This window comes from Passer domesticus, chromosome 6 (assembly GCF_036417665.1).
Source record: "Passer domesticus isolate bPasDom1 chromosome 6, bPasDom1.hap1, whole genome shotgun sequence".
In the NCBI taxonomy this organism is placed as follows: domain Eukaryota; kingdom Metazoa; phylum Chordata; class Aves; order Passeriformes; family Passeridae; genus Passer; species Passer domesticus.
Genome location: NC_087479.1, coordinates 47,222,702 through 47,250,342, shown reverse-complemented (window position 1 = coordinate 47,250,342; position 27,641 = coordinate 47,222,702). Strand labels below are relative to the sequence as shown.

The 27,641-nt window shown below is 49.3% G+C and overlaps 1 long non-coding RNA gene across 1 annotated transcript in view; it reads right to left on the bottom strand.

Annotated features, from left to right (window-relative positions):
- Positions 1-14,483: 14,483 nt before the first annotated feature.
- LOC135303430 (uncharacterized) overlaps positions 14,484-27,641 on the bottom strand; it is a 53,092-nt gene continuing 39,934 nt past the window's right edge. The window contains exon 3 of the long non-coding RNA XR_010364914.1: positions 14,484-15,216. This is a non-coding gene — a long non-coding RNA (uncharacterized LOC135303430). The remainder of the gene's footprint in view (positions 15,217-27,641) is intronic.

Genomic DNA, 27,641 nt, shown 5'->3' with positions numbered 1-27,641 from the left:
AGTCTTTTTATTATGTTTGAGTACTTTCTTCCACCCATTATTTTCCCATAATAAAGATTTACTCAGAATAATGGTAAAGCTGGTACAAAAAAGAGAGGGGTGGCATGGTTAAGGCCCTTCCCAGTAAGAGAGGCTGGTTTGCACCTCTGTTGCAACCATCTTCGAGAAGGGAAAGTTGAAAGGGAGCATCAGCATCCTTAGCTTAGGGGAAGTATTGTAAAAACATCAGAGACTGAGATTTCTGCTGTAAATTAGATTGAGGGTGTCTCCTGTTCTTGAGAGCCTACAATCAGACAAAGATCATTGTTCAGATCAGGATGACTAAATTCTTGTTTTCTGCAGGTCACTGCCTGCCCCCTTACTCCTGCTGTCACCTCTCTTTTGTCCCCAGGCATAACAAAGTGGCAAAAGAGTACATGAAGTGATCCCCACAAGTCCTATCACAGCTGTGCTACAGGTGAGGCAGGACAGAGATACTCAGACAAACCCCAGCCAGGCTCCAAAGCCAGCATCCAAACATGGTGAGCAAGAAAAACCCAAGACTAGATACACATTTGTTATCTGCCAAAGCCATCAGCATTGTAAAAGACAGGAGAAATAAACAGTCATGTAGAGAAACAGAAATGGAAAGGAGAAGCAAGTGTAAGAAAGTGGCCAGCAGTGGAAAGCATAGTGCATTAAATCAGAGCAAGAAGCACAGAGAAATTATTTCAAGTATTGGTCTGTGACACCCTTCCCTCCCCTTCCATAAATGCTTGTGTTTATGGGTAGATGTTAATAACAGCAGAAGCATAAACATCAGAAAAGGAGAAACTTGTGGTAAAGCTGCAGGGACCAGGGCAGTGCTTCAGGCTTTGACCTGTGAGCATCCACTTTGCTGCTGGAGAAGCCTCAGTTCTCTTCTTTCATCTCCTGGCCTCAGCCCCAGCACTCACAGCCTGCAGTACAACAGTTATCCAGTCACCAGACCCAGTAAATTGTGCTTGCTTTTTAAGTTGTTTGGTTTTGCCTTTTTTTTTTTTTAAGGGAAGAGAAACCAACAAAGAGGCATGATAGCCCCAAGGGGAATTTTCTGTTAAAGTCACTGCCAAAAGAATGACCAATTTGTAAGTGAAATGTTGACACTTTTATAACACAGCAAATATCTTTCCCTTGAATGAAGCACTTCAAGATTTTTTTTTTTTTGGTAGAAAAGATGAATTTTGTCAGGATGTTAAATACTTGTAGGAAGTGTTGCAATACTATAACACATTTTCCCTTTCACTCTGTTTCCCACATACAATTCCTTCAAGGGTGCACAAAGGAGCCACGGTCCTCTAGCAGAATCATCCACAGAAAAAGCAGGTGAAACTGGGTAAATAAAAGCCCAGCTTAGAAGTATTAGTAAATACCACATCCCCTTACCAGCAGAGTACCTGCAAAGCCCTCTGCACAGGATGCTGACTCCCATTTTCCTGCTTTCACCATGGGCTTGTTTTTATCAAAGGAAAGTCAGCCGGTCTCAGTGGAAGCAACTGGTCCCCTCAGTGAAACACCTGCATGTGATTCAGTGCCGAGGGTGCTTCTGTGTCTTCTCCTTGCCCAGGAGACACCAGAGGAAAGTGGGCAATGGAGAGGGTGAATGTGCTTCCAGCAGCTTGAAGTTTGCAGCACACGCTGTGTTTGGGTCTGATTTGAATGGAGGCAAGGATGGGGACCAGGTCTGGGTGAAGCAGCACAGCTCTGCACCATCTCCTTGCCCAATTCCCTGACCCCTCTTCTCCAGCAGCCCTCAGGAGTGTCCCTGCATCCCTGCACTCTGCATGGACCCAGAGTGCTGCCGAGATAGTTTATACCCGTTGGTCTTTGGTCTTGCTAGAGGACAGCCAGTAAAGGGAGGTGAGAGCAGAGGAGCTTTTGAAGTGGGGAGACCACAAAGCTCATTTAGGATGCATACACCACCAAAAAAACCCCAGCCACCAGACAGTAATAACTTCAAAACAGTGCTGACTGGAGTTGAAAACAGTGATGTACTGGCAGAAAAACTAGTGCCTAAGCCAAGTTCAGACGTGGTGTAAGCTGAGTGTGATTGTTTATGATGCTGAAGAGCGCTAATGGTTGCCGGCAGGCAAGTCTCGCTGTTAAAGAGAAACACACAACTTGTTAAAGCGACCTCTGGGCACTCTTTCAGGCCTAGCAGAAATCATAACCAACCTACTCTCTGCATAAAACCTGCTGGAGAAAGCGAGGGCAGTGTCATGTTCCTTGGTGGAATCTGGGGTGTAGGACACAGGCTGCATTTAGCGTGCACATTGCAGAAATCATGGAGGGAGCAGAAAGCTGGAGAGGGCACAGAGGAAGTGGACACAGACTGGGGCAGGAGGCCACACAGGCTGCCTACAAGATGTTTTCTTCTGCCGTGTTTGGGGGAACAGGATTTGGGATCATTCTTTGTGAAAAAGCAGATGCAGTGAATAAGAAGAGTTTTAGAAGTGAAGCATTGGCATTAGAAAATGGCCCATTCTGGGAGGTGTTGAATGCAATAATTTCTCATTCCAAAATGTTCAATATTTTATTGAGATTGACAAATTTCTTCATGGTCAAAATGTACAGCAGACCATTTGCTGAAGAAAAGATTTCACTCTGGGTGAAACTTAGCTCAAACTTAGTTTAAAATTTCATTTTGAGGTACCTCTGAATTATAGATACATCAAAGTACAGTGATTACATTTGATCTACCACAAAAATTCTGGGTTCTGCTTCTTCCTTAACAAAGTGATAGCAAGTCAGCATGAGAAAAAGTCAGGTGGTCAGCTGAAAAACAGCAAGTTGGAAAAAATAGAGGTATGGATGTGTGTGACAGCTTGTCCCCTAACCGCTCCAGCCATGGGGATAGCCTTGATGTTCAAAATATGCTCCTAAAACATCTCAGAGGGCAGGATTTGTGTGGCATTAACAGCCCTGAGTGCTCTTTGCCCAAGATTCAGCCCTGCTGTAGGATTTGCAGCACACAGCTTGGGGACCAGAAGACTCTGCTGGGACACAGACACCACAGCTGATGTATAGGGAGGGGTTCTCCCACAGGATCCTCTCCAAGCCCATTTTTCTCCAGTGCCTTTGGTTCCCCCTCCCCATCTCTACTTAAAATTAACTTTGCATCAGACATCAACCCACTTTGTTCCTCAGTGCTTTCACCGTGGGAGAAAGCTGGAAGTGGAAGGTGGAGCACAGGGAGCAAAGGACAAAAAAAGAAAATGGAAAATATGGAAGAAAGTGAGAGACTGAGGACGGAGGGGAGGAAGGGCTTGAAAGGGCTGCTGAGGGACAGCGGCAGGGTGGCCCCCGGCTGCCCCGCATTGTGCTTGGCTCTATCCATCTAAATAAAGGGACTATCCTGACTTTCGTCCCAGCTGGGAGAGGTTTTGTTGCCTTTTGGGTTTTGGTGTCGTCCCCTCCCCCTGTTTTGCTCCCCCTCCTCTCTTCCCTCCCCTTCCCTCCCCGCTTTCATCCCGAGTGCATCAAAGTGCCCCCGTGTCTCCGACCCCTCGGGCGTTTCCACCCCCTCCCTGAAGGCACAATGTCCCCCTTTGTGGCCACCACCCAGATGACCTTTTCTACCTTCTTATCCTCATTTATCCCTGCGCCCCCGGGTAAATAAACCCTGAGGCGAGGGATGGGTAGAAGCTGGGACGGAGAGAGCTGGCCGTGGGGCAGCTGGGCTCCTTTTGCAGCCCCTCTAGCCCCAGCCAGGCAGGAGTAATCCCAGGGGAATGAGCACGGGAGAGTTACTAGGAACTGGCTTGTGCACCAGGGACAGTCAGCCTGCCCAGCATCCCACAGTGAGGTGGAGATGCAGATTTCACCCCAGAAGAGAATGCATCCCTACTTCCACTTCATTTAAATGCCCATGTCAGCCAGCCCCTTTGCAGAGGCAGAGCCAGGCTTGAGTCAGGGTAGCCAAGGGTATGTGGACACATGGACCTTTGAAAAGCAAATGTCCAGCCACAGTCTGTACCAGGGATGTTCACAGGGGAGGAGAAAAACATTTGCTGGGCTCTGTGCAGCACCAGCCTACTCACAGCCCATGCTGTTGTGCCTGGGAGCTGCTCACTTCTCCCCTGGCTTTTCTCCCCTCTGCACATCTCCCTTCAGTTCCCACTGGCTTATCCATCTTTATTAGTCCCTGCTTGTTTTGGCAGATCTCGTCACCTGCCAGGGCTCTGGTCCTGCATGGGGCTTCACCTCTGCTCTCTGCCACGTTTTCCAGTGCCCCCAGCCTGGCACATGTTCCTGAGCAATCATAAATGCACTGCGGCTCGATACAGTGCTCCAGCTATGAAATCCCAGTGAAAGCCTTCCTTCTGCATGTCTGATGCTTTCAGACCTTGACATTCAAGCAGATGTGCCTGTGCCAAGTTCTGTTCCAGCTGTGCACTCTGCAAAGGCAGGTCTAGGATGGACATGTGAACATCCCCTATTCCCTGGGGCAGACAAGGATATCAGAGTGGGCTCAGGTGGCTCTCCCTGGCTGAGCATCTGGCTTGTGTTACTTCACTTTTTACTTCAGCTTTATTCGTAAAGGGAAAGCTCAGATCCACACAGTGCCCCAGGTTGTCCCAAATGGAGAACTCTCCACCCCAAAGCCCTAGTCTCCATGTGTTTCAGATCCTTTTTTGGCTGCCCAAGGTGATACAGTCAGATCCTAAATTAGTCCCTTATAATCTAAATTGAATTTAGACCCAGAAAATCCCCAGCTTTCAGATGTTTCTGGTTACACAATAACTCTGGCTCTTCTTCTCACAAGAGTGAAATGGCAGGATTTTGAAATTCCTTGTTGGTTCATGTTTGCATATAAATGCTGATTTTATCTTTTCTGTACACAAAGTAAACACCAAGCTGTTTTACAATAATGTTGCCGTTGGAACATGCACCAAGGATGGCAAAACAACTTAGAGATGTTTCCAGACCCAAGGACCATGCCTCCCTTCACACAAAGAAGCCGCCCGCTCCGAGATGCCCGGCACACCCTCATCCCTGTTTATGCAGATCAACAGGCAGGTTTCATTAGGCGCTAGTAAGATCCCGAAAGAAAAGTTGGGTGGAGATGACAAAGGATGTGTATTCACCTAGGCTACCTAAGCACAGGTTCCTGATGGAGCTGAATTTTTCCATAGGTCCCCAAGAACCGTGGAGCCTGCTGGAAGTGCACAGAATCACTGCAACTGAGAAATGATGGCTCTTACTTAAACTGGGATTTACATCTCTTATAATGCTGGTCAACATTACAAGGACTGTAATTCATATTAAAATAAATGCTTAAAGTAATGTATCTATTGATGATTAACTCTCTGGGGGGAAACTCTTATGCTGAGAGATGCTCTTTGTGAAAGAACTAAATGCAGTCATGGCCAGAAGCAGAGAAAGGAAGATGTGCTGCGAGGAGGAGATAGCTGTCAGAGAGTAAATTAATTCAGCATAATCCCAGATTTACAGAGCCCTGCTAGAGGATCAGAGGTGGCCATACTTAAAAAAAATTACCCTTTCCACAAGCCTGACAGCCTTAGTTATGGAAAGAATAATGTACAATCAAATAAACCCACATTTTCTGATTATTTCTTCTTATTTGTCACTGGATATTGCAGAAACTCTGTTTGAAGGTCAACAGCCTCTGGTGAAAGAGGTGCTCTTGGGTATAAAGGGAGAGGATAAAAATCCAGCCCAAATACCTCCCTTCAGCCATCTAGGAGTGCGGTGTCTACTTCAAGTTAGTCATTTGACTACTCATCTGCTCTAGCAGCCCACGAACACAGAGGCATTTTCTGAGAGCAATTCATTCTGCTTGCCCTGGGATGACTGTTTGACATGGGATCAGCCACCCCTGGGTGATGCCTGGCCCTCCCAACATCCAGAGGTGGGTCTGTGGTGAGGAGATGCGTCAGTGGTAGCCAGCTTTGGGTGGTCACGGGTGGAGGAGTCACCTCTTGCCCTATATACCTGGGTGCTCATGGAGGCTGGAGCACTTCCCCCATCCCAAAAGTTATCTCTGAAAAAACACCTATTCACCCCAAAGTTCACTGAAATCCAGGTTCCAGTGGCCTTTGTGTTGCATCTGTACCCTCTGAGACAGTACCAGAAACAGACCCCAGCTCCCTGCTGCTGGCCACCACACCTGATCAGCATACAACAGACTGAAAAAAGCCCACGGCCTTGTGCACTGAGCATCAACCCTTGATCTTGAAATGGCACTAAATGCATCCCATGAAATCTCGGTGATATATTTATCATGTCCTAGCAGTCATACAAGTTTCGAATGTTACACTGCCTCTAAGATTGCAAGAGCAAAACTGAAATTGTGACACCAGCTGTTTAAAGGGAAACAATTTAAAAAGTATACTTGCAGGATATTCCTGTTAGGAACCACACTTTCTTTCTTGCTGCTTTGGACAAGAGGTTTAGGAGAAGGACTGGTGTGTGTACATGTTCTCAAGGCACTGACTTCTGCGTCTGAGGCAAGAGACAGCAGAAGGTGGATGAAGAAGACAACAGAGAAATGTCACATTATTTAGTAATAGGAGTTGTTCCATGTCAGAAGCAATTTCAGTGGGACAAACAAATCATCCCAAGCCTGCTGGCACAGCTGCCCAAGCCAGGCTCATACGTCTGCAGTACAAATCACAAGAAGCCTCTGTAATGCAACAGATCCCATTGCAGTGTGTCAAGCCCTGCTGCCAGTCCCAGCTGTCATTTGCAGCCAGGTAGGTAACACTGCTGCACATTTCATTGCTACAGGCAGACCCTCAGCCTGCCTAGAAATGTGAGCAACAGCTTGGGTCAGTATGAAAGAAAGAGTATATTAAATTGTCAAGAATGACAGAAAATGCATATGCCAGTATCTTGTCTCTAAATGGAGTCACTCGCCCACACAAGCTCCTCATCTGACCTCACTTGGGTGGCTTTTACTGCCTTCATTGTTTCTGTAAAATCCTCAGAGGTATTTCAGTCCATAAAGAAGATGGAAAATCTATTAATTGCCTTATGGCTGCACGACAAGCCCACCCCTAATTTGCCCTGAGCCCTCCTCCTTGCCAGAATCCCCAATCCCTATTCCCTACTGAAAGCCAGGGGCACTGAAAGCCAGGCTGGAGAGATCTCCTCTCTGCCTCCACTGCAGCCCTTTGCTTTGCAGAAGGACATGTATCTGTGACACGGCAAGTGAGGGGGCAGGTACACTTGTGTTCCTTGAAAGAAGCCCCACCATGTGCATTTTCTGTAGGTGAACAGATGTGCCCATTCTATGTGTCCCAACCCGCCCTGATCTGGTGTCGCTGCTCCTGTCCTGGCACCGTTTCCCTGTCCCCACAGCCCCGCCACCCGCCTCCCTCCTCCCCCCCGTTTCTGCCTTACCTCCAGCCTCTCCGGGCAGTGATTAATGGTGCCCATCAATCAGGCACGGCTGCGATGAATGCGGCAGCAGTTTGCGATTAACCTTGGAGAACCTTGTCCCCCTGTCCCCGGCCATCCCCCTCCAGAGCCCCCCACTGAGATTATCGGGTGAAATGAGGCGGGATGAGTTTGTACCGGGGGGTGGGCCCTGGAAAACAGGTCCCCTGCTCTTTTCATATTGAAATGGAGAGTTCTCAATCTCTCTTTTGAACTTTGCTCGAAGGGATAAAAAAGAAACCCGAACCCCAGTGTTTTCCTTCAATAATGCAGAGGGGAATCCAGATTGGGACAATCAACGTTAGTGACAACAGTGGTGCCAAAAGGAGTTGTTTCACCTGCCTTGTGGGAGAAGAGAAAGTGTAAAACCATGGGGTAGCTGCTCAGAGGGGACAGGGTTCCACTTGACCTCCCTCTGTCTGCTCTGCTGTCTGTGTAGCAAACCCTGGCTTTGCTAGGGCTGGACCGACACAGGACAGAGGAGTCCTTGCTTTCAAGAAGTGATGGCAATGATTTCTTAGTTTCTTATAATGCTTCTTCGTGGCTTCAACAGGGATTCGGATTACTCATCTCTGCCACTGGAGGAGAGTGGAAAGAGAAGGTGTTCCCATTTCTGCTTGTGCCAGGTGCTTACATTTGGGATTGCTTGGCTGGAGCAGACTGACATCCTTGCAAACAGCAGTGTGGCTCTCCCCAGAGCAGCAGGGTGCACCTTGTGCTGTGGTTTGGCACACGGCAGCAGGCTGAGGAGGAAAAGCCAATGACACCACCTGAACTGCACCTGCACTTAACACACTGCCACGGTGTGAGTTGACGCTGGGTGGTTTTGATTTGGAGGTGTTCAAGGGCAAAGTTTAGGCCTCTTGGTGAGAGGGTTTGGTCATGGTGGTGGCTCATTGCTGGGGCTGGCATTTCTCAGGCAGGCAATGCTGTCACCGTGGCATGATCACCCCATGGGTCACACATGTGTTGTGACAGCAGGGGAGGAGGTGAAACAATCAGCACCTTGAGGAGAGACAACCAGAGATCAATCTAGGGCTTGTAATTCCAGGAGGAAAGCTCTGGTGAGTGAGATCATTTTCCAGTGGGTGGGATACCTTTATGCTTTCGCTCCTCCAAAAGTCCTTAGTGCCCCCTCATTTGCTTATAATCACCAAGAGGCTTTCTTGGTAAGAAATAAAGCTTCACATGCTCCCATTTAGACGCCCATGGGGCCCTTTTTAGTCTTGTCCCTTTGTAGATAAGTATGCAAATTAACAAACGAACTTCAATTAATAGCCAAATCCCTTTAAAGAAACAGCTTCATAGTCAAGCATTTCTGAACAGGGTTTTACCCATTATTTGTCTCTCATTTGAATGGTTATTATGAACATTTTGAACTCTGTTGTTCATACATTTATATACCCACACATACACATGCAGTCTTGCATGCATGCAAATGTCTGTGTGTCCAGCCAGTGTTTTCAAGCTCAGGAGGAAGAAACCTTGCTTTGCTCATGGATTTGGCAGGGAGCTACTTGGGCTGCCATCAGTTCAGGGGCTGGCCTCCAGCATTAGCCTGTTTCATCTTCTTCTGCAGCATCCCATCCCTCCTCATCCCAGATTGTGGGTGCTTGAAGGGTGCCACGGGGCTGCCCCTTTCAGGAGAGCCCAGCAGCCTGACAAAGCAAGGCCGAGCTTCACCACAGCTCTCAGGGAGGAGGGGCAAGGCCGGGAGGGCACATGACTATTAAGATCTCCCTTCAAATGTTATTAAATAATGTTTTGCTGCTGCAGCACAACAGGTGTGGGGAGGCACAGGCAGGTAAACCCAGCCCAGAGCAGGGCAGCCTGCCAAGTCTGTTTCCTTACATAAATCTCTCCACTTCAAGGTATGCAATTAATCCCGGCTCCAGCCTCCGTTTACCACAGACCTTCTTTGTACACATGATGTATTAATCACCAGAAAGGACTTTTGCACCTCTGCTATCATACTCTCTTTGCAGGCGGCTGCAAAGAACTTTGAGAACCCACAGAGACCAAGGGACGTGGTGGCAGGGGCGGGTTGGTGATGACACCAGACGGCCAGAGGACGTGCGTGGACACACACATGTGTGGGGCTCTGTACCTCTGCCATACTATGCTGTGCTGCAGCTCCTCTGACGCTGATTTTGCCAGCAGATCCCCTGCTCCTCTTTCCCTGGAGACAACGGATGTTAATCAGTAACAGCTCCCCACCCTGAGTTTTACAGGGCTGATTACCAGGAGAGCTCATTAAAAAGCCAGGAGGACAGCAGATCCCCATCAGGAAGCCTGATCCTGCAAGAGCCTGCATGCAGTTCTTCATCCCTGGTGTACACAGGGCAGCAGCCCTATCTCCTGCATCTCAACGGAGGGAGAGGCATGGCTGGCCCACACTGGAGCCTGCCCACACCAGGCTGCCAGAGCACCCTTGTTCTGGCCCCATTTTGGCAAGCCCAAACTGTTTGTGCTGCCCAGATTGGGTTTTGCTGGAACATGACTCTGCAGCCACCAGTGTCCAGCTTGCACCAAGAGTCCAGTTAGGCCAGACAACTCAGATGTCAAGAGCCCTCAGTTTTCCCTTTCTCTCCCTGTTTTGCCCTCTATGATGTGTGCACTGTGTGTTTAACATCCCTTTCAGAACCAGCAGCAAGAGAAGCCCTGAAGTCACACACTCATCTGGATCCTGGCACCAGATCTGATGGCCTCTCCTGTCCACACTTCCCCAAAATCCTTTGGGGTAAAGCAGAGACAGAGGCCAGCAGATGGCCAGTGTGGTTTAACATGTACATGGAATGCTCCTATCTCCAAGGCCTCATAAAGATTACAGATGCACATCTTCAAAGCAACAGAGAATGGAGCATGGGACAGGCGAACGCCCACCCTGCTCCCACCAGGGCCACGGGAGCCCAGGGGGATGCCTCTCCTCCCCATCTGCCTGGGAGGGGTCAAGGGCTGGGCCTTCAGCCCCCACGATAAGGGGGGTGGGAGGGAGCCATGAGCAAGGCTGGAGCTCACTGCTGGCTTCCAGCTGCCTCAGCTTGGCTTTCGGTGTGGCCAGTGCCATGTCTCTGCCTGGGGACACACGTGCATGAGGCGGCTGAGTCACAGAGCTCTGCTCCAGAGACTCTACCCAAGCGCTGCTCAGCACCCATCTGAAACCTGGCTGTCACCCAGGGGACACAGCTGGGCACTCAGCACCTATTGCTTGGGGCTCCCCAGCTGTGCCTGAGGTTTTTTTGGATGTTGGCAGCCAGTGCCTGGTTTATGCTGAGGAAGGCAACCTGCAGGTAACCCCCTGCTCCTGAACCTATAGTGCTGTGCTCCCTCAGGCCACGTTGTCCCTTGTCCCTTGTCCCAGCTCCTCACTTCAAGCCATGAATTATTGTCTGAGCCTGACCACTCAAAACCTTTCCACTTCTTGTTTTCCTTTGGCTGTAATGTTTGTCCCTGGATGTACTCAGACTATCCACAGCAAGGTAAAAATAGCTACTGGGCTTCTCTAGCTGCTATTTCTTTGGCTGTAGCCTTACTTTCAGGTGAGAAGCAGTCTGCAAGATGCTTGTTCATTTGGTAGGAACTTGAGCAGAAAAGAAACATTCCCAGTTCCACAGTGAAGACTTGCCTGCCCCAGCCACAGAGGGTAAGGCACGGTGTGAAGGCAGAGTGCCAACAAAGTAGCCACTCACCCCGAGATAAAGCTGCTGAAGACTGATGTTAATTAAACAGAGAACGTTTTTGTTTTGGCATGCTTATTAATTATTATTATGACTATTTGCAGTTTATATTGCAGTAATGCCTACAGGTCTGAATGAGCAGCCTGGAGTCACTGCTGTCCAGAGAGCAAGCATCCAGGTGGGCAGAGGCCAGGCCCTGAGAGCTTACCCACAAACTAGCAGGACCTCAAGCTAGCTTTTCATCCCAACAAAACTGTCCTTTTCTCCTTGAGTTGCAGCTGAAATGTGCTGTTTGAAGCAGCAGGGATCAGAGGGGTGCCCTGAGGACCACTGGACCACTTCTGCCATGTGGCCACTACTGGGGACTCAGGGTGGGGGGACCTGCAGAGCTGACAGAGTGACTGGGAACCAGGTCCAGAAAGGACACTGGGTTGCCACATTACCTGTTCTTCTTGCAGTCAGTAACAAAGGTCTCCACAGTGCAATGTTTCCTCCCTTCAGGCTGTTTTTCATTGTTCTGTGATGCAGGGGCCACAGACAGGAAGAAGAAGGTAAAAAAAGGAAAGGAACAAAGAAAGAAAAAGAAAAAAAATCAAAGAGGCATGATCTTCTAGGTCCTGAAATCATTGCAAAGTCTGGGAGCCAAGGGATTATTTTCTCTTTCCAAAGAGGGCCAAGACAGAAGCAGAAAGTGAGAATGGGTGTGAGGGCATCACAGCAGTGTGAGCATGGTCCTCTGCAGTGCCCCATCACCACTGGCTCCCACACAGGACACAGCACCAAGGAGAACCTCGCAGGCCAGAAAGTGGTGATGTGGGTCCCTTGCAGAGGAGGATGCTTTTTGTTTCTTCTGAGATTAGGAAGGAGAATACAGCTGTGCCTGTGCTCTGGCTTTTGGACAACATCCCTGCAACTGGGGCACTGCTGAGGATGGAATGGACACTTCATTCACTGCACATCTCTGCATCTCCACGTGCCCCTGTGAGACAGAGCTGAACCAGAGAGGGGCACCCACTGAGATCTGCAGCTGGGGACCCCAGGAATGAGCAGAGTAAGAGTATGCCTGTCCTTGCTTTCATTTGCCTTCTTTTGTCATGCTTATGAAGAATTTGTTTTTTCTTTTGAAGTCTCCCTTCTCCAGCCCCAAATAAGCTGCCTCATCACTTTGTCCCCCCTTTCCCACCACCTGAGCTTTTCAAGCATGGCTTCATGAACCATGGCTGGCTCTGGCTCTATATCACCAGCCAGGAGCTCGAGGATCCCTCCTGCTGCCTCCTTTGCACTTCTATCAGGTTCAACCTGTTCAATTAGTGGTGCCCCAGGCACTGTGGGTTCCAGCTTTCTCTTTCTGCTTCATTTAATTTGAACACACACACCTCTCCCTCCCTTCTCCTCCCTGCTCACTTCAAGGCCCCAGGCTCTGCACTGTGAAAGGCACAAGGCAGGGCATCACTTACACACCTGGAATATGTTACAACAAGCCCAACAGTCTTTTACAAGGAAGTCTTGGGCCCAGATGATGAGTTAGAAAGTCCTTTTGCAAAGCCGCCTTTCTTGGGTAACCAAATGCACAGCTAAAACCCATTCACTGATTCCCAGTGCTCCTTAGGGGATTGGTTTTCTGAGCTGCTTTCTTCTTTTTTTTTGCTTGGGTTTAACATTGTCCTGTGCACACGTGTAGAGCCAACCAGCCGTGTACACAAGCAGCACACACAATGAGGAAAGGATTAGCTGGAACTGCTTGCTGGCTTTTATTCTGATTTCAAAAGGAAGCTGCTTCTGGAACACCTCAGTTGCTTGCCTCATTGTGGAGAAAATTGTAATGGGCACCTCTCTTGCCCCATCCTGGCACTGGCATGGGGATGCCTGAAGAAGCTGCAGGATGGCAGATCCATGTTGTGGGCAGTTGTTGCAGTGTCACACAGGGTATGGAGGAGGCCAGGTCTCATTTTCCTCTGTGTGTTTGTGTGGACAACAGTGGCTGTGGCACAGGGATGGATGCTGTGCCTGTGCACAGTGTGCTGGAGTGATGCTCTTCCTGCCACGGGAAATGTGGTGGCAGTGGGGACAAGCTCTGGGTGCTTTGTGTGAGCAACACGACCTGACAGGCAGCACGCTGCTGCTGGGGACTTGGCCCTGCCGCGGGGACCTTCGGGGACACCAGCCTCTCCAGAGGGGGTGACTGGGAGCATCTGAGCTGTGCACCAATCCCCCACAAAGGCACAGCCTGCAGTGCTCCAGGGTGGGTAGGAAATGAAACTTAAAGCTAAAAATAAAGAAAATAATCTGATCTGTGAAATTGCGTGTTCAGGTGCTGTTGGTGTTGGCAGGGAAGAACTGCAGCTCCAGGAACCTGATGGTGGCTTTGGAGCGCCTCATTGCCTGCAAGCCCAGCAGAGAGCCTCAGCCAAGCAGAGGAGCCCTTTGCAGTTCCCTGGGCAGCTCTTCACTGGCTGCATTAGCTGCTGGGCAGCTGCCCAGGGGCCCATGAGGCATTTGCCCTCACTGCCAGGCTGCTTGGAATATCTCTGCTATGAAAAAGCTGCCAGAGATGTTGATTCCAGTTCTGTAGAATGAATGGGACAAAGAACTATCAACATTGACACAGTTAGACTTATTTTTGTCAGCAGAAATGCTGACTGCTGTGTGAGGACCAGCAGCAGCAGCAGCAGAGAAAACAACATTACGATAACAAAGTGACAGAAAGTCATTTGGCCTGTCATTTCAAGATGAAGATTTAAACATTTCTCTTACTAAAGAACAGCTGGAAATATTACACCAGTCTGTGTTAAATCTCTTCTCTGCTGCCACTACACTCAGCTGTCCCACTCACGTCTTGGCTGTACACTGCAAAGCATAAAAGCTTGCATGTCTCATTTTGTGCTGGACAGTTTTTCCACGTGGTTTCTTAATGCCTCAGGAGTTTATTCTGCAATATTCAATTTTTTTTCCTGTCACCAATCAACTTAAACGGTTGGTTGTTTGCTAATTTTACAGGCAGAGAAATATTTGGCCGAGTATACTGCTGCAACAGTTTAACCAGAACATTCATCATTGTTTACCAAAACTCAGTGACTGGGTAGGACAAGAGTTCAGCCTGACCACTGCTGCTTGGAGCCCAGAGGAGATGCTGAGTGGATGCAGATGCCATTCAAGGTCACCACCTTCCTCTGAGTGAAAGTTAGGGACGCTCACTCAGCATTTAGTGATAGACTCCTTCAGGTGGGGAGCTGCTGGAAGCCCTCCTCAGCCCTGCAGGGAGGATCACGGGCTGCTGCTGAGCAGAGCCATCCCCAGCACGTGGAGCAAAATTTTGGTGGGGATGAAATCGATGGGAATTTTTATGACAGATTTCAGGGTCTGTTTTCATTAAAAAAAAAAAAAAAGAAAAAAAAAAAGAGTTTACTGTTGTCTTTTCTCTCAATCTTTTGCAAGCTTCAAACGCTGTCTCAAACCTGTTCCAGCCACTTTCTGTTTGAAATGGTGAGAAGATGACAGCAAAGCTACCTATAGTCTGTCTGTCTCAATGGGGTGACTCAGCCCAAAATGCCACAGGTCCATGACAGTGGCTCTGTGCTCCCTGACTGGGTCCCTGAGTGGGATTTAGTGGGATTTAGGTGAGGACCAGCCAGGGGTGGATGGGAGTGCGGGGTGTTCCTGAAGCCTCACCTCCATCTGCCTGGAGCCTTGTGGGGCTGATGACTACAAATGTGCAGCCAAGGGAGTGAATTTGAAAGGCAAAAAAGACGTTTAATGCAGGAACTTGTGTAATTCTTTGTTTGTAAAACCCTGGGTTTGCTGTACCTATCCCTCAGGAAGGTGATACAGCCAGCTATCTAATTTTTCATGCATTTTGCCATTAAAAGGGCACGCTTTCAAGAGGGCTGGAAGAAAAGAGGCCGTGCTTATTCCATTGACCCCGTGCTATCTCTTTATAAACATGGCTGAAGGATTTCTACGGCTGAGATGGGTAACAAAAGGCTCTGCAGAGCCACAGCTGGGATTTTTCATGCTCCAAGGAGAGACGAGCATCTTGCATCCCACCGAGGATTTTGGCTGGAGCTGCCGCAGCTGTCCCCACCTCTCTCCGCTCTCTTTCACCCGGGACATCCTGCACGGGCTGAACAAGGGGGAGACAGTGAGGATGCCGGGCACAGAGCGAGGGGGAGCAGGAAGAAAAGCAGGGAAGGAAGGACAGGAGGGGCGAGGAGGGACAGGAGGGGCGGCGAGGGACAGGCACCGCGAGGCAGAGGGGAAAGGTGGAAGGAGGGGGCTCGCGGCGAGGCGAGGGGACGGGAGCTGCCCCTTTCCCGTGAAAGCGGCTTTTCAGATGGAAATGGAGGGTCAGCAGCCGCCCTTGGACAATGGCCCCGTTCCCCGCGGGCACAAAGAAGCGGGGGGACGCTGCCGGAGCCCCGCTCCGCACCCCGGCCCGGGCAGGCCGAGGGGAGGCCCGGCCGGCGCTGCCGCCGCTGCTCGGGCTGCAGGCCCAGGGCCCGCGGGGCACGAAAACTGGCTGGAAGAATGCTAACAAGCTAGGGGGAAGGGAAAAAAAAAAAAAAAAAAAGACGGAGAGAGAGAAAAGCTGAAAGATTTCAACACAAATAATCTTCAAGGAGTGTTCTGTAAACAGAACGGAGGGCAGGGCGCCAGGAGCACCTGCCTCTCCGCATTGACATTAATTGTTTCGGGAAGAAGGGGGGAAAACGCCTCCTCTCGCCGCACGGTGCTCGCTGTGAGCCCGTCCCGGGTGGCTGGGGAGGCTGAGGGGGCTGCCTGGCGGTGGGTGCCGCAGTAAAGGCACCCAAAGCCCCTCTGCCTTCCCCTACCGCTTCATTCCCGAGTGATGCCTGAGGACCCGAATGCTTGCTAAAGGCATTGGTGGTTTAAACCTCTTAGTGTCTTATATCACCCTTGGTTCCTGCTATTGTTTTCACTCCCTGTACCGTGTGTAATCCCTTGCCGGGCGCTGCCAAGCTCCTGACCTCGCAGCTCCCCTGCACCGCCGAGTTCCTCAGGCACAAGTTTTGTCCTGTTCTGGGGGTGGGTATAAAGGAGCTGGAAGGCTCCTGCACCCACACAAGCAGTGGAGAAGGATTAGACCGTGCACGAACAAGTCCCTAATCATACAGTTTGGCAATCTCACGGTAAGCCACCTCACCCCTCCCAGCAGGGAGTTAATCTCCGGTCTCAAAGCGTGTGGCAGCTCCCCGCAAAGCAGCGTCAGTGTTTGCAGGGGCTCAGGGGAGGATGGTGCTGGAGGTGGCAGCTCTGGAGCCATTTCCCTCTACCCCTTTCCAGCCTGCAACCTGTGCCAGCCTCGGCCGAAGAGCTCTCTGCCTCTCATGAGCACAGCTCCAAGGACCTAAAGCGTTGACACACAAGTGCACACAGTTTAGGTTGAGATCCTACGGGTACCCATTATGCACTGCATCTCCAAACAACAATAACCTGGGGGCTGCTTCTTCCCTTAGAGCCATGAAGGACGTCAAGGCACGGAGGGTTATTCGGTGGTGGTGGGGATGTGGGTGGGCTGGACATGATGCATACGCAGATGGGACACAAGGCTGAATCCTTGTTTGGTGCTTGGAGTGTAACTGAGGCTGCCAGAGCTGCCTCGGGGGCATCTCCTGTCTCCCTGCTTTAACAAATAATGCTTGCCTGAGGCACACAGCAGGCCCAAGCAAAGCAATCCAGAAATCATCCAAGGGTGCTGATGGATTTGTTAGGTGGTGTAAAGGGTATACTGGTTTCATCTGAACACCACAAGGCTGATTACAACTTGCTAAGGAGCTCTCCTGGCTGTTGCAGTCAAAGATCTCCCTACAGATGCAGCTAACATCAGCCAAGGGCTGATGGCTAATGTTTGTTTGTTGCTCTGCCTTGGAGCTAGATGGCACGACTGAATTTTGCAGGCATTGCTCAATTACCATGAAACAGCATGTCAAAACTTCGGCATTTGCTCACCTTATGCATGCAGAAGAGTCTGGATGGAGGTGTCACCAGAGGTGACTCTGCAGTTCGGCAACACAAGCTGGAAAATGACCAGACAAGGCTCTGTCATGGGAAGCAGTTCATGTAGTGCTTCCTCAAGGGAGGGAAATCTGCAGTGAACTTGTGTTTGTTGCAGCATCACCCACTTTAAATGAGGGTTATGTGGGTACAGCAGAGCAGTGGGAACAATGTGGTGTTCTGTTGGTGTTGCATTATTCCAAGGTTTTGGCATTGACCAGGTCTCTAAAGCTGGAGGAGATCTGCTGGAGGAAAGCACTAGTGAAGTCAAATATCTCCTGTTCCTTGCTTTTACCTAGGTTTTGTTGTTTGATGCCCAAGCTTTCATTTTTCTGTCTCCAGCTTTCTTCTCTTGATAGTCAATATTCCTTACTTGGGACACTCTTAAACCTCACTGTTAAGTCAGTCAGCTTTTTTCTGCCCTGCCTAGTGTCCTCCTCGGTACATCCTAAAAGTACCTCTCTCTGTCCCATCACTCCTCTTTTGGGAATGGCCATCCTACCTTAGATCTTGGCCCTGGATGCTTCCCAGTGAATTGCACATCCCCAAGCAGTCACACCATGCTTGGTGTCCCCAGCTGACATCAGGGACCCAGGCAGAGTTTCAAGCCCCCACAATGGATGGGGAAACCTGCAGATTTGGGGGGAAGAAAAAGGAAGAGGCTGCCCGTGGCCAATGCCTCTTTCCCCCCATCCTGCCCTCTCCCAGTTTAACCATTAACAGGCTGGCTGGCCTCGCCGAGACAATGGTCTGTTTGTTTAGCATGGGGGGAGCTCATATCGGGGGCCTGGCAGATTTATCAAAGCAGAGTGATTAGCTCTATTAGAGAAGGGATTTGTGTAAACAAAAAGACAGGTGCAAAGAGACGATTCCAGCTGGCAAGGGCTTCACAGAGCATGAAGCATTTCAGTGGCAATAAAACTTCTTCCAGGAAACAAGAGTCAGACTGGAGAGAGCATGGGTGGTTTCAACCTATTTGACTGGCCCTCCTGACCACCAACCCTCCCAACCATTTATCCTCTCTGCCTCAGACAAGGGGGATGTGGCCTTTGGTGTGCCCATGGCTCTCACTGCTCCTCTGAATCTCCTCTTGTGGATGGGTTGCAGTGTTGGTAGTGGAAGCTGTCCCTTGGGGATGTGCCACTTGTCACCCCTGAGCCACATAATGGACTCCAGTTCACAGTGGGAAGGCTAAACCCTGTCCTGCCATCCCCGTGGTCTTCCTTCCTTCCTTGTCCTGCTGGAGTGATGCTGGGCCACTGTGGTCCCACCAATTGTCAGGAAAGGTGTTTGTCATTTGCCAACAAATGTGGCTTGGTGCAAGCCTGGTGCCAACCTCTGCAAGCAGAGACAAAGGCTGAATCCCAAAATGCCCAGACCTTTACCTATTTTGAGAGCTTTCTTTGGAAACTGAAGAGGAAAGCCCTATCAGCAGCACACATACCATAATCTTCTAATTCAAAGCACCTCTGTTCACTGCATTCACAAATTTATCCTAATAGCTGCTTTGTGAAATTATTATTCAGTTTAAACTACACCGAGACCAGAATAAGCATGATTTTCTCTCCACTGCCAGAGTGTTCAGGCTTTGTCACAAGAAACACTTGAAAGCAGAGCATGCAGCTCCCCCAGCCCACCTCTTTGGAGCATTGCTGAGCAGAAGTTGAAGTTTTGGTTATGAAAGGTCATGTGAGCGAAGCAAATCAATGAAACAGGAGGAAGCTCACCATGGGCTGTGGTTTGGCTTCTCTGATTTGAGATCTGCCAAATGTGACCCAGGAAAAGAGAAATTTTTCACACCCAGCTGCAGTTCATTGTCACAGCAGAGGACTGGTAACAATAATCTGTCTTTTTTTTTCCTTCTGCAATAACCCTTCCTGCAATAGCAGATATGTTTTCTGCTTCCTTTGCTACCTGTGTCCTTAAATGATCTCTTCAAAGGAGCTATACTGATGCTGTAATATTTTACTGAATGTAACATGCATTAAGCTGTTTCTTCAGACATGTTATGTTAGCCAAGAATGTATTAGCAATCCTGGCTGAGGGCTGGGGTTTGTAGATGATTCAGGCCCATGAGGCACCTAAGCACCTACTGAGATTTTAGAAGCACTCTAAATTATAGCCTGCAATTCTAGATACTGGCTTGTTTGTGTCTTTAGGTACCTAGCAATGCTTGACTTTTTTTTCCTCTGTTATTATTATTTACATTTTACTACAATTTAGTATTATTATTGTTATATTTTTGTTCTATTATTAAGCTGTTCTTATTCTAACCCACGCGTTTTCTCACTTTACCCTTCCAGTTCTCTTCCTCCCACCCCACTGGTTGGGGGAATAGTGAGCAGCTCTGTAGTGCTCATATCCCAGCTGAGGTTAAACCACTACAGGTGCCCAGGGAAAAATCCAGTCCTCTGTGTGGCTCCTGAGACCTCTTTTGTACACAGGCCACCGGTGTACCCAAAGGCTGCAGCCAAGGTGCCACTGCACACCACTGATTTCTGCACAGTCTGTGGAACTTCAGTCCTCCTTGCCCTGCCTTGGCTGGTTTTTATATGCCAACAGAGATGATAAGGTTGGTCTCTGTTTGCAAAGTATGAAAGATTTCATGAGCTATCGCTCTGCTTGCCGCTGGCCACGTGTGCAACTGCATTCTTTGCCTGCTTGGATGTACTGGTTATCACTGAAGGTAGCTATAAAATCAAGCCCTGGGGCTATGTTTTCAGAAACAGGTGCCTCAAATGTGGGCCCAAAACATACACATCCTTAAGGAGAGCTGTGCAGCAAGCACTGGGCCCTGTGCACACACTACCCCTGTTTCTTGAACAGTACATGTTTCAGCTGCCCAAAGTATGGTGCCACTTAAAGTTGGCCTTTGAAGCCCAGCTTTGTATGGTTTTGATGAGGTTACTTTACTGAGAAATCCAATGGCTCACTCACTGCATGTGTGTCTCTGCTGCACTTGCTGGGTGGATGACTTGTGTGTTCGGTCCCTGGATGAGGATGATTGTCATTTGTCCTGCTATGTTCCCTCCCCCCCTGTAATTGTGACCTGTTCCATGCTGTTTCTCTCTTTATGGGACATGTGGGGCTGATAATGGCACAGATGTTACAAGCAACTCTCTAAGCCTGAGCAGGTCCCAGCATGTGAGTTCTCTCTTGCCAGGTTTGTGGTGATGCCTTTTGCACCTTCCTTCGTGGTAACGCTGTTTGGCCACCAGGAGCGTGCATGTCCTCTCTCCTTCTGCCTTGCTGGCTTGCTGGTTTATGACCACTTGTTGTTGTTCATCTTGGCTGAAAACAAAAGAGCAAGAAAGGACGTGTGTGTGTGTGTGTGTGTGTGTGTGTGTGTGTGTGTGTGAAATCAGAAGTCCAGTGAAAGCAGAGATGGTGTAGAACCTAAGCAGAGCCCTAAGCACTACACCTGATTTCTCATATTCACGCTTTCCTCACAGCAAACAAGCCTCTGTGCTGCTTAGAGCTACAACCTTTCTGGTTGAAGTGTTCCTGTTTCACCAGTATCACATAATTTGCATTGAGGGTCAGTTCCACTTTCTCTTGGCATTTTGTAGCTATTGAAAGGAGAAAGCTTAGAGGCTCTGCTCTTGCCTCGGACTTCAAGGAACAGAGCATATTTCACCCCATTAATGTGAAAGCATCAATTCCCTTGTGCATTCAAATGGCAAAACAGATCCATCAGTGTGACAGAACTGTCTGAGGGATCTTCATTTATGCCTTTTCCCCAAGGGTCAAACAGTGGACATAGGCGAGAGTGGAAAGAAAACCGGGCTCATGAAAATTCATGCAATTATTTCTTGGCAAGTCATCACTACCATTTTGCTTTTGGGTCAGGAGGGTGTAGAAATGCTGGTGGCTAGGCAGAGATCCTGTGAACCTGGCCTGCCTGCCACCTTGCACACCCCAAGGAGCCCGAACACAGCATCCTGCGGTGAAGAAATGGCAAACCTGTGATTTCCCCTGCTTTGTGCTCCTCCTGGGCTCTGCTTTGCCAAGGGTGCCTTTTGCTGCACCATCACTCAAATTTAGTTTGCACATGGACAGGAAGTGAATGAGAGGAGAGGCAAATGAGATGTTCTGCCCCTGGCATCTTAACAGAAAGGCTCCAGTTTACTTTGCCACATAATCAAATCCATGCAAATGCCGGGTGTCAGCAATGTCTGATAGTGGCTGTTTCAGAGAAGGATGAAGTAGTGGTGTTCACTGAAACCTGTGACAGCACCTGTACATTGTGACCAACAGATGACCTGCTGACAGCCCCAACAATTGCAATGCATGTACAAAAGGTGTCTTTTGGATTGCCTGGATTGTCACAGATCTCAGTGCTTTGATGAAAGGACAGGGGGAGTCCTGCATGTGAATCACAGCTGATGTTGCTGTGGGGGGACCTGGGCTAGCTGAGAAGGTGCCAGTGGCCCTGTGCAGCCTGTGCCTGGTAGCCAGCAATGTCACATACTGGTTGCTCACATATTGTCCAGCTGGAGAGGCAGGGCTACAGACCTATCACTCTCACTGCAGTCAGAGGGCTGCCAGCTCAGTGCACCCTTTGTCTCAGATAGCTCTGCTGCCATATGCATTTCACCCTCCCAGTGCCAGGCAGCAGCAAAGATTGGCACTGTTTCTAGGAGTGGAATGGAGGAGGTTAAACCTACAGATGCCTTATTTCTAGGTGTCCTATTTGTATTTTAGCCCTCCATAGGCAAGGGCAAACAACAGATCGGGAAATGAGCCTGATGCAGCTTCTCCCCTTGAAACCTGTCCCAGTGCTTCCCAGCAGCACGGAAATGCAGCAAGACTCCCAGAGCCCTGCACACCTCTTGTCTGGAATATATACTTGTGTGGAGAGGTACAAGTGCTTCCTATTTGGTAAGTGCTCTTAAGAGCTGTTTACAGCTTGCAGACACCAGCAGAAATCCCTGGGCGGAAGGAAAGGGAGCTGCCACCTGAATCCCTTCTACTTGGGATTAATTCGTGCTTCGCAGCATGTTTCCCTGATGGAGCAGCAGAGGCCCCAGGGATTATTCCTGTGCTAACCAACCCACTGGCTGGCCCCAGCCCCACTCCTCCTCTAGGCAGCTCTGCTTCTCAGCGGAAGGTCTTGCCCTGGGTTGCTCCATGGCCTGCAGTCCTGCGTTTCCATCAGAAAGGATCAGCTGTGATGTTTGGGCTGCAGGCAGGCAACACAGAAAATTAATACCCTTTTCTTCACTGGCTCAGAGGGGGGAGAGCTTCCTGCCATCCAAATCGTGCCATCAGGATGTGCTATAAGAAAACAAAACTAAGAACACCAACAGCAACAAAAGCCAGTGCATATGTAAAGGAGACTCAACAAGGAGGCTCATGTGTTATGACAGCTCTCAAGGACAGCCCTAGACCTCAACCATCTCTGGGGACATTCGTGGTCCTCCTTCTGGGAGGACAGCCTGGGTACCAAAGGGCACCAGCACTGCAGCTTTGTGACAGCGAGGAGCTGTGCTGCTCTGAAACCCTCCTCCCATGCACTCAGCACCCTTAGTGGCCATGGAAAGCCCTGCTCAAGCCATGACAATTAGAAAAAATGCCTTCAAAGAAAGGCTTGAATATGTGGAAGGACACAGAAGTTATGAAGGCTTCCTTCACTATCTGTTATGTGCTGACTTATGAGTCTGGGTGGCTGTCGAGATGATTTGTAGTGGGGGAGCATCAGTGAGTGCAGTGGCTGCTGCTGGCCTTGATAAAACCCCAACTTTAGACCATGAGTCTCTGTCCTTGCCTAGGCTTTCACAGAATCCCAGAATGGGTCAGGTTGGAAGGGACCACAGGGGGTCATCAGGTGCAACCTCCCTGTTCAAGCAGGGCCATCCCAGGGCTCGTGGCACAGGATTGTGTCCAGATGGTTCTTGAATCTCCAGTGAGGGAGACTCCACAAACTCTCTGGGTAATCTGTTCCAGTGTGCAGTCACCTGCACAGTAAAATTAATCCTCACATCTTTCCTTTCCTCCTTTTCCTTTTCCTTTTCTCAGAGAAGGGTTCACAAGAGGAGCACTGCAGCCTGCTGAGTTAAGCTGCAATGGAGTGGCAGTGTTCCTTATGCCTGCTGGTCCAGCAGAGCACAGCTCTTCAGAGAGGGCAGGTTCCCAAGTTCCTCTTCTGTGCCAGGAAATCCCAGTTGTTCCCATTGCTTGGTGCAGACATCAGACTGAAGGGCCAAAACTCATAAGCAGAGGCAGCAGCCCCAGGGCTGAAGGTCACCAGGGAAGAGGATGGCAAGGTTCTGCTGCACAGTGGTGGTGGAGACAGTGGCCACACAGCTCTGCCCTCCTGGCTGTAAACGTGTCTGGGTGAAGCAGTGGCCCTTGCTGAGGCAGCAGCCAGCTTCTCCTTGCTGCAGCAGGAGTTTTTGGCCAGCTTCCTCATCCTCAGCACCCCTGAAACCCCTTACACATCTGTCCTGCCATAAGTGGCTGGTGAATCCTTCTCCTGCACATCTGCCATTTGGCTTACCAGCCTTTTTTTGTATTATTTTATTTTATTTTATTTTATTTTATTTTATTTTATTTTATTTTATTTTATTTTATTTTATTTTATTTTATTTTATTTTATTTTATTTTATTTTATTTTATTTTATTTTATTTTATTTTATTTTATTTTATTTTATTTTATTTTATTTCTATTCCAGGTAGCTCCCCTATGGCTTGGCAGTACTTGCAGTGGACCCTGGTCCATCCTAGGGCAGGGGGCACCTGTCCGGTGAGGGCTTTGCCGGGGACCAGCTCGGTGCTGCCGGTGGAGCATTCCTCCTGCACCTTTCCACAGAGGTGTGCATGCCTTTCGTTGCCTGCCAGGGAAGCGGAGGAGCAGGATTGCTCAATTAACATATATGTACCTTGGCAGGGCACCAGCCCGGATCGCTGGCTCCACCCTGCCTTCCCTTCCCTCCAGCCATATCGTTTCCCCCCTCCTTCTTTGACATACCATTCCTCCTCGCTATCTAGGCTAATCTTCATCAGTCATTGCCCTGGTGCTCTCCTGCTCTGACACGCTCCGAGTTTCAGTACAATTCCTGCGGCAGGTCGTGTCACGTCCTCTCACGCCGGCTGCTTTACACGGATCCGCGCTGAGGCACCGCACAGCCTTGAGCAAGACTTCTTCTGCTTGCAGTAATTTAGGGTGTCTTTCTTTATTGCTGGCTGCTCAGCTCCCCGGGAGGAGGAGCCGAGGCTTTCGGCTTGCTCCGGAGGGCTGGCTAAAACGCGGCACGGGGCAGAAACCAGCCAGCGTGTTCCAGCTTGAGCTGCCGCCCGTGTGATTTAGACACTGAGGGATGCAGATTTGTTATTTCTGGAATGTCCGTGAGTTTCACTTGGGGTGGTTTTTTGTTTGTTTTCTAGAAGGGCCAGACTGATACCCTGTTTATGGCCAGCACGCTGTTCTCTTTTAAGCAAAAAGGGTCTGCCTCTGCAGGGCTCTTTGCCACATCTGTGCTGCTGCAGGAGATACAGCACTTCCCTCAGTAGCCCGGGTGTGCAAACGCAGAAATCAAGGTTCTAACAAGGGAAGGAGTCGGTCTGTGCCATTCATCCCTCCTGAACTCCCTCATGGCCTGTGCTTACCTACCCATTTCAGTCCCGTCCTTCATCTCTCCAGGCCTCACCAACCCCTTTTCCATCCTTCCCCTGCGCTCTCTGTTTCCATACATCATTCCATGTTCACATCTTTGCAGGGTTTTTCATGTTAGATCACACCTTCCCTTTTCACCTCGCAACTCAGCTGTGCAGTCCTCAGCATGGCACATGAAGAGGTGCCACTCTTGTTTTGGTCAGAGTTCTGTGAAATCTCCCTCCTGCCCACTCAGGCCATGCCTTGCTGCTGGAAGTGGGTTTTGCAAAGCACCAGGCACTGCATTCCAGTGAGGGATCAGTGATGGGGAAAACTTTGGTAGTTGTGATTGTGCAGGTGAAGGAGAAGTACCTGAACCACTAGAAGGATATGCCTGGAGGAGACAGAGATGAAACATCTCCAAGTATGGGCCACAGGAGCAAATCAGGAGGCTCAGTGAAACCAAGGCAGTGTTCCTGTGTCCATGATTGCCCAGCCTGATCGGTTAACATGCAAAAGAGATCCTGCAGCTTTTGTGTTTGCATCTGGTATTGTCACAGGGCTGGGCCACGGGCTGAGATCTGTGGTCTCTGTGCTTTGTTATATAGTGGTTACATGAGCTGATGTTGCAGGGCACTTTGAATACTAATTCGGTGTTTGCATGTTATCTTTTTCCCTAAGTAATTGCCATAGAGCGACACATGAGTTATGGTGAGAGAAGGCTGTGCCAGAGAGAGGACACACTGCATGGAGAGGGGTGAGGCCATGGAGATTGGGACTGATCCTTACTTTTTGGTAAATTCCCAAAGGAAGTTTAGAGTCAAGCTGAGAAATATAATCAAACCAAGTGATAAATATACTCAGCTACAGCAGTCCCACTTTGAGTTTGCAGGCATTTCTTTCTCGATGTTTTTACTGCTGCTGGGTAGCAAATAAACTCATGGAAATGTGAGAAATCCTCTTTGATTAAGGACTCTGGGTTTCCCAAGTCTGTGCCCATTCTAACATGGTGCTGTTCTCCCTGTGATCATTTGATCTTGGCTGAAACACTCCAGATTTATACTATTTAGGGCTGTATCTCTCCATTGACATGTAAAACTTCAAACTGAACAAGGTGGAGCAGCCCCTGAGCCCTGGTGTCCTTGGCTGTCTCACCTGCTCTGTCAGGGGTGGGAAGCAGCAGAGCAAGGAGGGAGAGGATGCCCCATCCATGATAGGCATCATTTTGTGCCTCCCCCTCTTATTTCCATCATGGCAAACAGCTGTTGCTTTTATTTTAATTAACAATGAATAAGGAAGAAGGAAGTTCTGAATTCAGGCGTATGGAAATGCTTGGCTAAAAAGCAGAAAACAGAGAGAAATCAGTTTGAGGAACTTACTTCCTTTCACCGTGACAGTTTTATCCCCTCCTGAAAAGAAAAAGGCAAGAGCAAAACATGTCTGGTGTAACCGCTAAACCACTAAAAAGGCCAACAAACATGGGTTGCTTAACAATTGGTCTTCAAATAAAGGTGGAACAGAGCTGTGCTTGTTGCAGGCCTGCTCCCTGTCTTAGTGCCATGACTAAGGCTTTTATCACATGCTAAACCAGGGCAAGTTATTGCACTGCACAAGCAACGATGACACCAAATCTGGAGGCACTGTGCAGTGGTGTCTTCAGGGGTGCTGTGCCAAGGGCAGTCTGGTGTAGCTGCTCAGCTTAGGCTCGCCAGACAGCCCTGAGTACCTGTAGGGACCCACATCCCACCTGGGCTGCAATCCCGACGGAAAGGGGTCAGCAGAGTGCTGCTGCCCTTTGTGCCTGCTTGAGTTTTGGCAGCCTGGCTCTGCCCCCAGCCCCTCTGCTCTCCTCCCTGTTCCACCAGCTACTGCCTGGCCCCGGAGAGAGTGGGGAGGAGGAGGAGGAGGAGGAGGGCATTAGGCAAATATCCCCGGCTTCTTAAGATTCCTGCTTAATGAGCACGTTTGCTCTGTGCCGCATTGCCCCCCTATCAGTACTCTTATCAGGCTGAGCCTGCCTCTGCCACCTGCAAGCACAGATATCAGAGTAGGTGGGGGGGGGGGGGGGGGGAGCATAAACCAGCTTGTTTTAAGTTCCTAGGCACTAAAGGAGTTTCAAAGTGAACTTATCACTTTATTTTTGTCATTAAAAAAAAAAGAATAGGATAAAACGTGACGGGCTTGCTTTATGATTCACTGATTGCAGATGTTTCCTGTCAGGTGGCAGCAGTGCTTGGCTTTCTGTTTGTCATTTCCAAAAGGCAAAGGTGCTTGGCACCATTTGGAGCACATGTTAAGCCACCAAGCCATACAAGCTGCCTCCCCAGGAGGTGCCAGGTCCGAGGGCTTCACGTCTCTACGTGCCTGCATCTGTGCCAAAGGACTTTCATATCTGTTCTTGGGCTAAAAACACATTTCCAAAAGGAGTCATAGGGACTCACTGAAGAAAACAAGGTGTGGTAATGGGTAACTGCCCACTGCCACTTCAAGTGGGTTTTAAGGTATTTTCTGGCCAAGTGCTCAGACATCTTACTCACACCAGGTTCGGGTCGGGTCTTGACCAGCAAACAGGCAGAGAATTACACCTGAGCTCACCTGTGACCTTACCAAATCCTGCAGCCTGAGTGCCCAAACACTGTCCAGGGAATTGGTGCTGGCCCACTCCCGACTGCATTAATCCTGGAGCCTGGCCCAGGCTTTATCACATTCAGGCACCAAACAATGCACAGCCCCTCTCTTCATGATTAAAGAGCAGAACAAAACAAAAATCTTCTATTTCTACAAATGTATTACAAATATATAGGACCTCAAGTATTTGAACGTAGTCTTTGTTGCGATCACACTGCAACAGTCTTGACTATGTTAAGATGAAAATTCTGTTCTATTAAAAAAGTTTTGAAGCCCCATGCTTTCTTCAAGTGACAAGTTGCATCAAAAAT